General features: G+C 38.1%; 1 long non-coding RNA gene across 1 annotated transcript in view; it reads right to left on the reverse strand.

The window, feature by feature from the left end:
* The window catches only part of LOC130456270 (uncharacterized), a 28,680-nt gene extending 15,161 nt beyond the window's left edge, over positions 1-13,519 (reverse strand). The window contains exon 1 of the long non-coding RNA XR_008914884.1: positions 730-13,519. This is a non-coding gene — a long non-coding RNA (uncharacterized LOC130456270). The remainder of the gene's footprint in view (positions 1-729) is intronic.
* Between the last annotated feature and the right edge of the window lie 35 nt (positions 13,520-13,554).

A 13,554-nucleotide genomic window follows, 5' to 3' on the forward strand; every position in this document is an offset into this window, starting at 1 on the left:
TGGTATTTATTTTGTATACTCTTTATTCCTTTATTTCTAATGATCATTAATAAATCTCCTAAAATAGAATATTTTTATTACTGAGATCTAATTTTAATTTTTACATTGATGGCAACCACTAATTGGAGAACTTCTCAATTTTTTTAAAGATAGCCTAGATAAATTTTTTAAGCCACGTTTCTCCTGCCAAGACTTTTCACCCACCCACACTCGAAAATTTCTAAAGAACTTTGAACTCTCTTTGGAACTGCCGCCCTTTTCTTTGCCTACTTTTTGCCTGATCGATCTCCAGGCTGTTTTTAGCCAGGGGACTCTGCTTGAGCCAATGTTCCTCAGTTCCTTGCTGATACCTCTGGCAACCCTTCTCCTGATCTCTGGCCTTGCTCCTACTCTTGCTCCTGAATCAGCCTCCACCCAGACCCTGACCACTGTTGCTGATCCTGCTGGGCTGCTGATTGCTGCCCCCAAGAAGCTAGGAGTTTTTGGAGCTGCTCTCTGGGCAACTGGTAGAAACTGGGATGTATTTTCCTTAGGCAACGATTAGCCTCCTAACTCCCTCTTCAAGTGGCTGGGGAGACTAGCATTTTACCTTGGGGGGGAAGGAAAGAAGGAAGTTACTCTTCCAAACAGGAAGTAAATTACAAGCATGGCATACTCTTTGAAAGAGCAGTACCTTGCCTATTTCAAACAGCTTCTACCATTCATGAGTGCACTGATCTTTTCACTTACCTTGCCTGAGATTCAGGGGAGAAATTCATCTCCCTACAACCCTTTGTCACTTGGGTCTGCCCAGTCTCTGAGATTCATCCAGTTTGAGATTCCTCGAACCCATGTTCTCCCTTGCTATGGGAAATACCATAGTTCTGACAAAAGGAATCTGAAGAGATAGAGAAAGGAACCTTAAAGAGACTGGAGGTGAAAATTTTTAAGCCTCTTCAGACTCCATTGTTTTATGAAAGTCTCTGTACTTTATTGTATTATGCTAATGGTCTGCTTTAAGATTTAATTGTGTTGTTTTAAGTTCATATATTAATGTATTCAATACTATTCTGTTACACTGAATCAGTTTAATCTACTGTGTTTTAACTATTAGTTATATTCTGTTACTTTTTGTGAATTTTAGATTTACTCCACCCTGCTTAGTCTTTAGAATTTTAGCAACAAGGAATATATACACCCCCACTTAAGGATTAAGTGTGGGGGTGGAAGGTCTATGACCCATGTGTGCTAGCAAGTGACAAATGAGAAACAACTAACTGACCCCCTGGGCTGTCCAAAGCCAAGTTTAAGCCATTATTGGTACATGTGAAACACAGGAAGTGACATAAATAACTGCCTTTATATTTTGCATCTCTTCCTGTGAGAGAGACTGGGCGGTGGAACTTGACTGTGGAGGAGCTCAAGTGTGAGACTTGAGACTGCTTCGCTTAGATGATCATGTGGTGAATGATAAGGCTGACTCCCCTTTCCTTGGTTTTTCTGGAGCCACCAGCCTCTGGAGAGACCTCTTGGCTGAGGCCTCTGAAATCCTGCTGGGTTCAGACCAAGCCAGGGCATCTATCCTTCCTTTTTTCTTCTCTCTTATTCTTAATTTCTTCCTTCTATTGTAAATAAACCACCATAAATTTCCATTCTGACTTGAGTATTTCATTGGGATTTAGAATTTAAACCCCTGGTGACCAACTAAAATATATATTCAGTCCAACCATAAAATTTACCCCTAACAATCCCCCTATAACTATACTGAACAAATACTATTGAATAATCCCAATGGGGGAAAAAAAACAACCAGCTTTTTCTTCCATTTTGGCTTTGTAAATTGTCACATAGAGGATGATTGGACTTCATCAAAACTGGTTACAATTGTATAACAACCTTTGGAAAATTTAATGAGCTAAATATCTTAAATTGATTTTATGGGGTCTTTAGACATGGTTTTTAGATTTTTTTTTCTTTCAACAACTTTGATCATTTTGCCTGTCTTTGAGTTATTTGTAACAAGAGGTAAAGAGTCCATTTTAGTAGCTGAAGTGAAGCACTATTATAATCCCCACCTCCTGCATTTGAAAAAATGTGAATGGACAGGACATAACAGTCTCATACCAAAGGAGCTATGAAGTTGATCCCAGGGCATGGTACCCCTGGATGGCTCCCAAGAGGGAGCATCTCTCATTTGCAACTCTTTGGCTCACTCTCCCCTTCCCCCAGAATTATCTAGATTCTTGGTGACATTTTTAGACCCAACATCAACAGTACAGAGATTTGTTTTTCTCTGCCACATTTTTGTAATGATGGCGGTAATAAGATTTTTTAAAAAACAATATCTCAGCAAAGGTTGAAAGATATGCTACATCTGTAAAAAATATCCAACAATTCATAGGTTTTTAAAATGCCATATAGCAGACTCATATGAATTCAAATGATAGTGAGTTTGTTTGCTATTGCCATTAAATGGGCTCTTATAACTTTGGGGATTCTGATACTTCTTGAATGTGTATTACATGTTGTACTATTGTTCTTTATAAAAACTGTTTCTTTGTAAACAGTGGATTATGGCCAAATTTGAAAAGGAATGGATCTCATTTAGGGGGGTGAGAGACCTTTGTATTCTACCTTTTCTTAACTGACACAGTGTGTCAATGATTGTAAGCTATATATTTTGAATTTTAAAACCTTTTTGTGATTTTCTTTGATGTGCAATATAGTATGAGTTTCATTTTTTTCTCTTCTTTTTATATTTGAAACACATGTCAACAGTATTGAGATTTTTCTTTAACTTTCTCAATTTGGCAGCAATACAAGTTTAAAATACATTTGTCCTAATATCAATGCATAACCAAAAAGCTTTATAAAAATGATGCCATTGATTGTTTAAAAAATTATGGGACTTTGATTAATGATTCTGTCTGATTCCAGGACAAGAGAATACAAAAAGAACCATTGTATAGTGCCAAAGAAGCACAAAGCTAAACTGCATAGTGCCAATCGAGCACAAATTCAAAGAGAACAACCAATCCCAGTGGGATTGACAAAATTTTGAGCCAAGACAAGAGGATTGGAACTTGTTTGGGGTTTGAGGTTGCAGCTGTTTTGACATATGTCAAAGACATGTCTTCCTTGTCCCACATTCTACCAAGTATCTCAAATTTGGCTCCTATAATTTAGTCCCTATTCTGTCTTTCATAATATGGCAAACTTTCTATAATCCTGGCTACTGATTGGGTATGTGCATAAGTATGTAAATCATTTTAATTGGACTCTGATTCAATCAACTGTTATAGGTTTATTTTCCTTTACATTTTAAAATGTTTGCACATAAGGCTTTGACAGTCTATATTTCATCCAGAAATTATTTTTTCTTTGGATTTTTAAAAATGTTTTTGATTTCTCTTGTCAGTTGATTCATTTACCTCATAACTCAGCCATGTATCCCTAAGTGATCCCTGTGTTTTTCAACACCCTCTTCAGGGGGGAATGTATTATTATTTTAGAATGCAAAGTTTAAATTCTTTTTGAGAATATTTTTAGGATAAGAAACATACTACCGCTCTGAATTTAGAAAGTGAACTGTTTGAGAAGGCACCACAAGGATGCCTCCACAGACGACACACTGCACCAGAAGATCCAGAGTGAACTTTGGGATGTTGTGATTTGAACTGTGTGGGGTTGAATGCATTTCTTTTTGTATGTGTACTCTTAAGGCAAATGGGGACTTCCCCCTAACTGGCTTTTTGTCATTCATTGGTTTTGTTCTCTTTTCCTCTTATCCTCAAATTATTGTAATTTCAAAGTTGGTTATGTTTACAAGATCCATTGGAGAGAACAGTCTTCCACGGATCTCAGGGAAGAATGCATAATTGAAAATCTGTTACCCTAAAAAAAGAACTACATTTCCTGGGAGCCCACTGATTTCCTGTTGTTACATACTTCTTGTAGACAGAGGATATTAGTGAGTGAGCTCTCCTCTTGGGTCTCTTTGTCATGATGACATCAAGCTTGGTGGTGGTGGTTAGTGAAGCACAGGGATTTTAAATGGGTTGATCAGCCATGGGCACATAATAATTATTTTGTATCCTCTATTCCTTTATTTCTAATGATCAATAATAAATCTCCTAAAATATATTTTTATTACTGATATCTAATTTTAATTTTTACATAATTATAGGTAGTTATAGGATAACTAGTATAGACATTAGGAAATTTTCTTTCTCTACCTTCTTTCCTATATTTATCATATTCTTTTACTATCTATTTTAATTAAACTAAATTATTAATTGTTAAAAGCTGCTCTCTTATTTGCTAAAACTCCTAATTTAACTGTTATATCACCCAACCCCCATATGCTCCTTAAAGTCAAGGGCTGTTTCATTTTTTTGTCTTTGTTCTAGTGCCTGATGATTTCTTATTGCACTAGATAACTCTCTAAGAAGTCAGTTACAGGTGAGTTGCTGATCTACAAGTGGAGGGAATTTCTACACTCCACTAGGGAGTTTTCCCACATGGACCAAATTATAGGCCTAACTGTTCACTTTCAAAAGAAAAGCATAACCAAAAAAATCTTATATAGGATTATATCATATAAGAGTTGGAAACATCCTTAAAGGTCTTTAAGTCTAAATCCATACATGAAGCCTGAATCCCTTTTACAAAATACTCAACAAGGATCATCTAATCTATGTTTAAAGATCTCCAGGGAGGAGAAATTCATTACCTACTAAGAGAACCCATTCTATTACTACCCAGCTCTAATTGTTTAAAGGCTTTTCCACGTGTAAATTTGAGCTGTTATAATATTGAGAAATGACTTTCAGGTTTTGAATGGTAGCCAAATGAACACTTTAAATATACTCAATACTCCAGTGGACCGGCAATCTCATCTATTTGGATGATCCCTCTAATTAGGCAGGTTACAACCCATCCATGCTTACTGATTCTGTGCCATTTTTTATGGAAGTTGCTAAGGACCTTTCTCAATTTTTTTTTTACACTGAAATGATACCAGTTGAAAGCACAGGCTTTCTCATGATGTCCTTTGCTTCTATTATGTTACCAACCCATTTTTTTAACCATGTATTTCTTCAAAAACATCTTTTTAGTTACTGATTGATTTGTAATGTATTAGGATATACTCACAACCATCATGTGCTTCTCCATTGTCCTCTAAGTAACACTCATGTTAAATTCTTTGGAGAGTAAGTGTTCCAAGCCTCTCAAACATATAACACTGGTAGAATATTGGCATAAAAAAAATGGGTCTTTGTTTCAGGGAGACAATTTGGAAACTTTGCAGTTTTAACCTGTTCCTTTTGTGTTGTGTATCCATTGATGGTTAACTCCTATTGGTTACTAACCTAACTGCATTTTATAATTTAGACAATAAGCATCCTTCATTCACTTTTTTTTCCTGTTTGCTTGGTTTTGCCAAACTTTCAAATGGATATCATCTTTTCCAGGAGACTTTGCAATATTCCGGTTCTTGATGCAACCAACACAATTTCAAGCACAAAGAAGAACATCTAGAAGACTACCATTTAGAGGAAATCCCTAATTAATGAATGAAAAAGCATTTATTAAGTACTTAGTATGTATCAGGCACTGTGCTAGACATAGGGGATATAAATATAAAGAGCAAGACAATCCCAGCTCTCAAAAAACTTCCATTTTATATGAGAAGACAACACATATAGAGGAGTAGTGGCTAGGGAGAAGTCTGGGGAGTAATCTGGGAAGTCACAGGGTTGGTGAGTGGAGACAAAAGCCAACTCAATGGCATATCCTCCCCCAGAATGATTGTATTGATTTGATTACTGTACACAGAACCAAAGGTGAAAAGCTGGAGTTAAGGCAAGTGGTAAACAAAGAATATGGATGTGTGTGTGCACACACATGCAGTTAGCATGACATGAAGATGGTGAGAAAGCAGCATGCTATGTCTGGGTCAAATTAGAAAATGCTCACTAGAGATCCCAGGACTTAAGACCAAGAGCAGAAATGAGGATGGCAAACCTCCCTGTTGACCCTTTGGCCTTGTCATTTTCTGCCTTTCCTGATACTGATGATCAGAAGAGTGGAAAACATTTGTCTCCTTGTCATAGTTTTTAAGTATATATTTTCTCCCGAGGTAGAAGTAAATACAAGTATAGTGGGAGGATTGGAAAAAGAGATCTCCATTCTTTGAGTATCCGTGGGGTACTATATGTTGAATACCCATGTTGGGGTTCTGTGACCCTGCTTCTAGAAGTTCATGATGACATGGAATTTCCAGAGGGCTTTGGCTCTCCAGAACATGGAGGGATATTTTATGACTATATTTAGGTATTTTGTGATGATTTCCTTTTTTATTACATGGTAAAAAAAAAGACCTTTTGCTTGACTGTTGAGCCACAACTCATGGATAAGCCTGGATACAAAAAGCACTAACCAGCCAGTTCAAGTTTTATTTTCCTGATGGTGACCAAGGCAATAACTGATACAAGCCTACAGTTGTGTATGTGGCGTGGGGTGGTGGGGTGGTGGTATAGAAGCCTAACCTTCCTACCTAGGCTTACAGATGGCCTCAAATACATGATGCCTCTGTTCTTTGCCTCTGTTTGTTTGTTTTTTCCTGTGGTTAGGCAGAATGAGTGTTGATGATGAAGTAAACTAGACTGTGACCTTAGCTTTGAAAGGTCAAAAGAACATGAGGAGCTCAAGACCATATCAGAATCATCCAGCAGCTGAATCGAATGGGAAGTATAGCCCCAAGGACCAACTGTGGGATTCAGCCCAGCAGTAGATTAACAGCAGCCAAAAAGTTATGTCTTAGAGCAAGGGAGCAATTCATCCAGAAGCTATGCAATATTCTGAAGTAAACTTGTTGGGGCAAATGCTTTCTTGTATCTCTTTAAACATGAGCCCATCCTCCACAGAGGCCAAGTTGATAAAAGAGGATGTGTGCTCCTAGTTCAGTGTGTGTGTGTGTGTTCTTTGTATGTCTACATTTCAGTAAACATTCCTTTGAAAAAAGCCAATTGATGTTATTGATTAAATTATATTGGGGCATTAATTGCTGGGTTAGTCAGTCCTATGTAGGGAAAAAATTAGCTATAACTGACAACTACTACTGGGAGAACACAACAGAATAGATGGCATTAGAAAGACAATCCAACCCCTTAGAGTTACCCCTTAAATCTTGAGAGGGGTGTAGTCAGCTGCCATCTTGCAGAACTAACCTCCTTGGGCATATGTAGGCTGGAAGAGTAAGTCCAAAATCTATAAGTGCTACACCTCTATGTAGATGAATTATTGAGTTTTCATGATTGTAACAGATCTGAGATTAGAATCCAGTTCTACTATCCATTTCAGAGCTTGTTTTGTTAAATTATGTTGTTTTCTTTATTAATGGATTATATAAGGAGTTGGGGAGAACTGAATTCAAGTGCTACCTCTGACACATACTACCTTTGTGATCCTGGGCAAATCACTTAAATTTTCAGTGCCCTAAGAAAACTCTCTAAGAGGAAAAACTGCCCAGCAGGTGCAGGTCTGCTTTAGTAGAGGGATATTCCGAGTTCCAAATACTAATAAAATAACAGGCTAAACCCCAAAACAAATAAAACAAAACAAGGTCCTCACTTATACCATGAGCAATAAAATCTGAGAGTTCAAAGGGATCTCAAAAGTCATCTAGTCCAACTCCTACTCTTTATGATATTCTTAATAAGTGGGTATGTAGTTTTTTTTGAAGACCCCCAATGAACAGGAACTCATTACCTCTAAAGGCTTTCAATTCTCCTTTTGGACAGCTCAAATTCTGTTGATATCTGCCTCTGCAATTACCATTTGTTTCTGCTAATTCTTCCCTCTACGGCTGAATAGAACACATCTCATCCTTCCACAAGATGACAGCAACCCTTTATTTAAGTGAAATCTCCCTATTTCCTTCATTGACATTGCTTGGACCCCTCTACCATTTTGATTATACATATCTTGTCATATTCCATCCTTTCTAAAAGAAGGCACCTAGAATTGTGCACAATAATCTAGGTACAAATAAAATATAACAAGAATATTCCCATCTTTGTTCTGAATAGCATGGTTGTATTGATTCAGTCTAAATTTGCATTCATTTTTTTGGCTGCCATGTCATACAACTTCATCAACAATGCTTTAGTGTCTCAATTTTTCTACCTCCCCTCCAACATTTATTTTCATTTTTGGTCATATTGTCCAGTCTGATAGATGTGAAGCAGTTTTAATTTGTATTCCTCTAATCAATAGTGATTTGGTGCATTTTTTCATGTGACATGAGATAGCTTTGACTTCTTCATTTGAAAACTTCCTGTTCATATTCTTTGACTATTTTCTGATATCATCAGTTTAACATTTTTATAAACTTCTATTCCATTAATACTGGGACAAGCCTGACTCAGGCTAGTCCAATGGGTCAAGTTTGCAACTGGAACATGAGACCAATTAACATTTAACAACAATAACAATTTATTTAACAATAGCTTAGAAATATATTCAGTAAGAATACAGTATTGATTCATTTAGGGGAAATTTTTCCTTACTTTTTTTTGCTATAATGCTGTACCCAGTCAGAATACATCAAGGCTGAGCAGCTCATGTTTGCTCTTATAGAACTACTAAGTTTTATTAGCAGTTTGAGCCTTAAACCACTTTTAAGAATTAAGTTTTGAAGATGGTTTCATTGATTTTGGGGGAGAAAGTTGTCTAGTCTGCATGGAATAAATGCTTTTTTTCCCATACTATGGAAGTAATTTCATTCCATTCCATTAAATACACATTTATTAAGTATCCAGTAAGTAGTATACTAGGATGTGGGGAAGATAGAAAGCTTAAGGACAATCTCTTCTTGGTGTCTTCATAAAGCCTAGTCTTCTCTGTCTCACAGATGCCACTGGTGCTACCTCCTATAAATAAATATGCCACAGTTTTCTGTACTTCTCTAATGAACTTATGTCCATTTGCATCAATTATTTGTAGCATCTTTTGTGCCACAGCTGTTCCTCTTACATATACTCTGTACCTATTTTAAGCATTTAGATTTGAAGCTCCTTGGATTTCACTTGCTTAACTCACAGCTCTATCAAGTGTGAATCAAACTCTTTGTCTGTCAATCAACAACTTTTAATTTAATCAACCAAAAACTGAAAACACTTTGTTAGCCCTCAAGTAAGAGAATTCACAAGTCACTTAAAGAGTTCACACCCTCAGAAACTCAAATCAGTCAGGAACTTGTGAATCGTTTTGATAAGAGTTTAAACCTTCAGAGGATGAGAGGTGTGAATCCCACAGACACTGTACCCCTGGGCAGTGCTAGGCATTTTGGAATTTGTGATTGGCCCCCGTGAAGAGGGGAAGAGACAAGAAGTCACTATAAAAGTCATGAACTTCTTCCAGCTGGGGGCAGACTTCTAGAGATAGTTTTCAGGAGGTTGTCTTCAGAAGAGCTTCACTGGAGACTTGGGCTTGGATCTTGGGCTTGGAGCTTTGGCTGGTAACCTGCCTCTAGAAGATGACTTTGGACTTACACTCACCTTCTACTTGGATCTTGGCTCTTGGACTGTTAATTGGGTGAGTGAGTAGCTGGTCTTTCCTTTCCTGACTTCCTGGAGAGAGATTAGTTCCGGAGAGGCCTTCCTCTTTTGGAGGAGGCTGGTTGAACTGAGCACTGGAGCAATATTTAGTGTGATAGGCTAGACATCTTATCTACCTTTTTTCCTCCTGTATTTCTCTACTTTCACTCTTTTGTAAATAAAAGCTATTAAAAGTCATTTTGAATTTGAGCAATATTTTAAATCGGTGACCACAAGATTATTTTAGAATATACACATTTAGTCAAACACTTAAAATTTAATTCCTTACAGCTTCATTGACTGGTTGGACTCCAGGTGTAGTAGTTACAATTCCCAGGGCTCTAGAGGTAACTCATGGATGATTGTCCTAAATACTAGCTCTTGAGGCCCCCATGGTTGTACTTCCCCATAACAGTCAACTAGTAGGCAGCAAGGTAGTACAGGGGATACAGCTCTGGGCCTATAGTTGGGGAAGATCTCAGTTTAAATCTGGACTCAAGTTTGCAAAACCCTTATTACAGTGCCTGACACATATAAATGCTTATTCCCTTTTCTTTCCCTCCACAGTAGACTAAAGGTTCAAATCACATGATAAGAATACCAGTTACCAATATCTTCCCCAATACCTGGGGAAGATACACTTCCCACACTTCCCCACAAATATACCCAGAATCTATTGAGAGTCTAGTCTCTCACAAATATACCGAGAGTGGGCACAGTTTGTTCCAATAGCCATGAAGATAACTAAGTAGGCATTATGGAGTACCTAGGACTTGGTCAGACATTGAAGATGCCAAGGTCATGTACTACATCCTGGGTCATCATTGGTTCTCCTGACTTTTGCTTTGCCACTGGACTTGGATGACTTTGGAAGAGATAGTAAGGCTGATTTTGCATAACTATATCACTTAAATTTAAATTCACTCAAAGTCAAGATATCACCCCGTGATGTTATTGATCCTTTTTGAAAATAAAGGATCAGCAATGACAACCAATATGGTGCTATAAAGGTCTTTGGGCTAGGGTAATGACCTCTACCTTGTGATAAGTAGAAGCTTCAGAGCTCTATGCCTAGCCTCTTCCAGACAAGAAAGCATAGATTTACTTCTGCTAGAAGCTAGTACTTCCTGGTTCTAAAGCCACTTCTTTTCTTGTAGCTTTAGGGTGATAAGTTTCAGTTTGATCATATTCACCACCCAAACTCTTTAGAATCTTATGTATAAGAGTTTGGTTTTGTGGTCCCCTAGCACATTCATTGGCATGTTGGTCTTTTCAGAATGTAGTTAATGTATTCAAACTTTCTACCCTTTACAAGATGGGGGACGTCTTTTTCTTCCAAAGGCTTTCCCTAATTGCCTTTCAAAGTCATCTTTGGCCAAGTGGATATCTCCGTTTTCAAACAGTAATAATGGTGACCTGAATTTCTAATGTGAATTTGTTTCTGTTGGAGTTGGAGTCAAGTATAGGAAGAAATAGTCTTTTCCCTGACAACTCAATCCTACCTACTACTTCTTCCAGCTGAACTTCTCTGGATCTTAATTCTCATTTCTAAAAGGAGAGGGTGAGACTGTTAGATAACCTTCAAGCTTTCTCCCAGCTCTATAGATATGTCCTGTGATGCCTGGCTTTCTTTTTTTTGGCACCAACTCCAAACAGGCCCTCAACAAAGGAGAGCCCAACCTCAAGAAGAGGCCTGTTCTAGTATAGCAGGCGTTCACAACCTGAGGGTATTCAGATTGCTAGATGCTTTTACAAATATTACCTCATTTGATTCTCATAAGTCTGAGAAGCAAGTATTACAATAGCCCCCATTTTATAGTTGAGGAAATTCAAGCAAAACAGAAGTTAAACAACTATCCCAAGAACACACAGCCAGTAAAAGTCTGGTGTTGCATTCAAATCCAGGTCTTCTGGACTCCAGGCCCAGGAGCTCTATCCACTGAACCATCTAACTGCCATTTATAATAAGTACTTATTAAGCTCTTGCTCTGTTAAGATCCCTAAGTACTGGAGATACAAGGAAAGGTTCTCAAGCTCAGATTAATGGGGGAGGGGAGGAGGGACAACCATAATACAATCAAGATATATATATGATAAATTGGAGATGATTAATCAGAAGAGGAAAGGCACTAGGATTAAGGGGGATGGGGATGGGGATGGGGAGGCTTCTTGCAGAAGGCCGTATTTTATTTGGCTATTGAAAGGAGCCAGAGATTGGGTAGTAGAGCATTTTAAGCATCTTTGCGGGTGAAAATACTAGATGGTGCATCTCGAACCAACAGGTCAGGGGCACTGTTCTGAGTAATTTGGGTAAGGTATAAGAAGGCTAGAAAAAGAGAAAAAGGTAGGCCCTGAACTTGCTTTAAACAAAAAATATTTAAACACTTTGATGACCATTATTTCAAAGCAAATAAGTTTTCTCTATAATCCTGTATATACAATATATTGTATTTTATGTACTTGTGTGAGATTTAAAATGGTTGAGGTCTTAAACTGTAGTGATTAAAATAGTGGAAGATATAAATTGTGATAGATATAAGAGAGGGTGAGTAAATTTGACCGCAGAAATATGTTTCACTACAGTGTCTTGGGTTTAAAATCAAATATAAGGTGGTCGCCAGGGAAATATTCCCAATTATTCAAGTACCCAAGTCAATTGGGTTTTATAGAGATTTTAATTAACAATACAATGAGTAATCAAAGAAAGAGAGAGAGAGTAAGAAAGGAATAAATAATGAAGGGCCTCAAGCCAATATGGCCTAGACCTGAGCCTTAAGAAAATCAGTTTTTTTAACACTCACCACAAGGTCTAACTAAACAAAGATTTTAGTGACACCAAGCCAGCAGCATCTCAGCTGCTTTCACCAGCTCCCTCCTCCATCTGAATGTTTCATAATCAGTCTCCTCAGAATGAGTCTCTCCAATCTGAATGTTTCAGAATGACTTCCCAGCTCTTCCCTGAGCTCTTATTTTTAAGGGCAAAATCTTCTCTGTCACCTCCCCTAAGTCCTTACATCTACCAATCACTGTAGATGTTTCTAAAGGACCACCCATTTTGAATTCACAGCTGAGTAGTTTTAATCTCTTTAGTAAGTCAGGAAAAAAATGCTGCTGTGTTGACACATTTCATTAGGAAAAAAACTCTGAATAAGTTATCACCCTTTTTAAGTAGTTTACAAGTTGCCCCACCTTTATAGGTACTTAGTATCCTATTGTATCAATTCTAAAACAGTCAGGACTCAAAGAACTTCCTGTCCCTTCCATAAGCATGGATCAAAGTACTTTTCATTGTTCTCAGGGAGCTCTCTGTCCTAAAGCAGTCCTAAGTAGGGTGGAGTAGGGATATTCCCAAGGCAAGGAGCCCTCACATTCAAGTAGAATTCTCACTATCTGCTAGGGAATTTTTTTTTTTTAAGTAGAAGATTCTCCGATGGGGGAAACCCCTAACATTCATAAGTCTGAGAAATTTTGAGGCTTACACTTGTAAAGATCATTCTGTGAAGGAATCCCTAGGCTGCAGCAACCTGGCAAGGGAAGCCATGACTTAAAAAGCATAGAAGCCCCTCTATTACTAGATAAAATTTGCTCCGTGAATCTTAAATGGTGGGTGGCTGTGGGCGTGTGTGTAAAAGGTACCCTGTGCTCGGTGTGTGTGTGTGTGTGCAAAAGGTACAGTGTGCTGTGAGAACCAGCAGATTTGCTCTGCGGACACCACTGCTCTGGTCTTGGCCCAGATACTACTTCCCTAACAGCTCCTAAAAAGTACGACCTCGGGGGTACCAGAGCACCGTCTCTCCTTTCCCCCTGAGTCATACTAAGAGATACTGCCATTCTTGAAACGTTGAGCAGAAGCTTCAATTTGCCCCGTGAGAGCCCGCTCTCCCAAGCCACATGATTCGACGGCGACTTTCGCTAGTCTTGCGACGGGAGAAGGAAAAGGTAGAGAACCAGAGCTGCTTCACTCACTTCCCCA

The sequence above is a fragment of the Monodelphis domestica genome, chromosome 1 (genome assembly GCF_027887165.1).
Source record: "Monodelphis domestica isolate mMonDom1 chromosome 1, mMonDom1.pri, whole genome shotgun sequence".
In the NCBI taxonomy this organism is placed as follows: Eukaryota; Metazoa; Chordata; class Mammalia; order Didelphimorphia; family Didelphidae; genus Monodelphis; species Monodelphis domestica.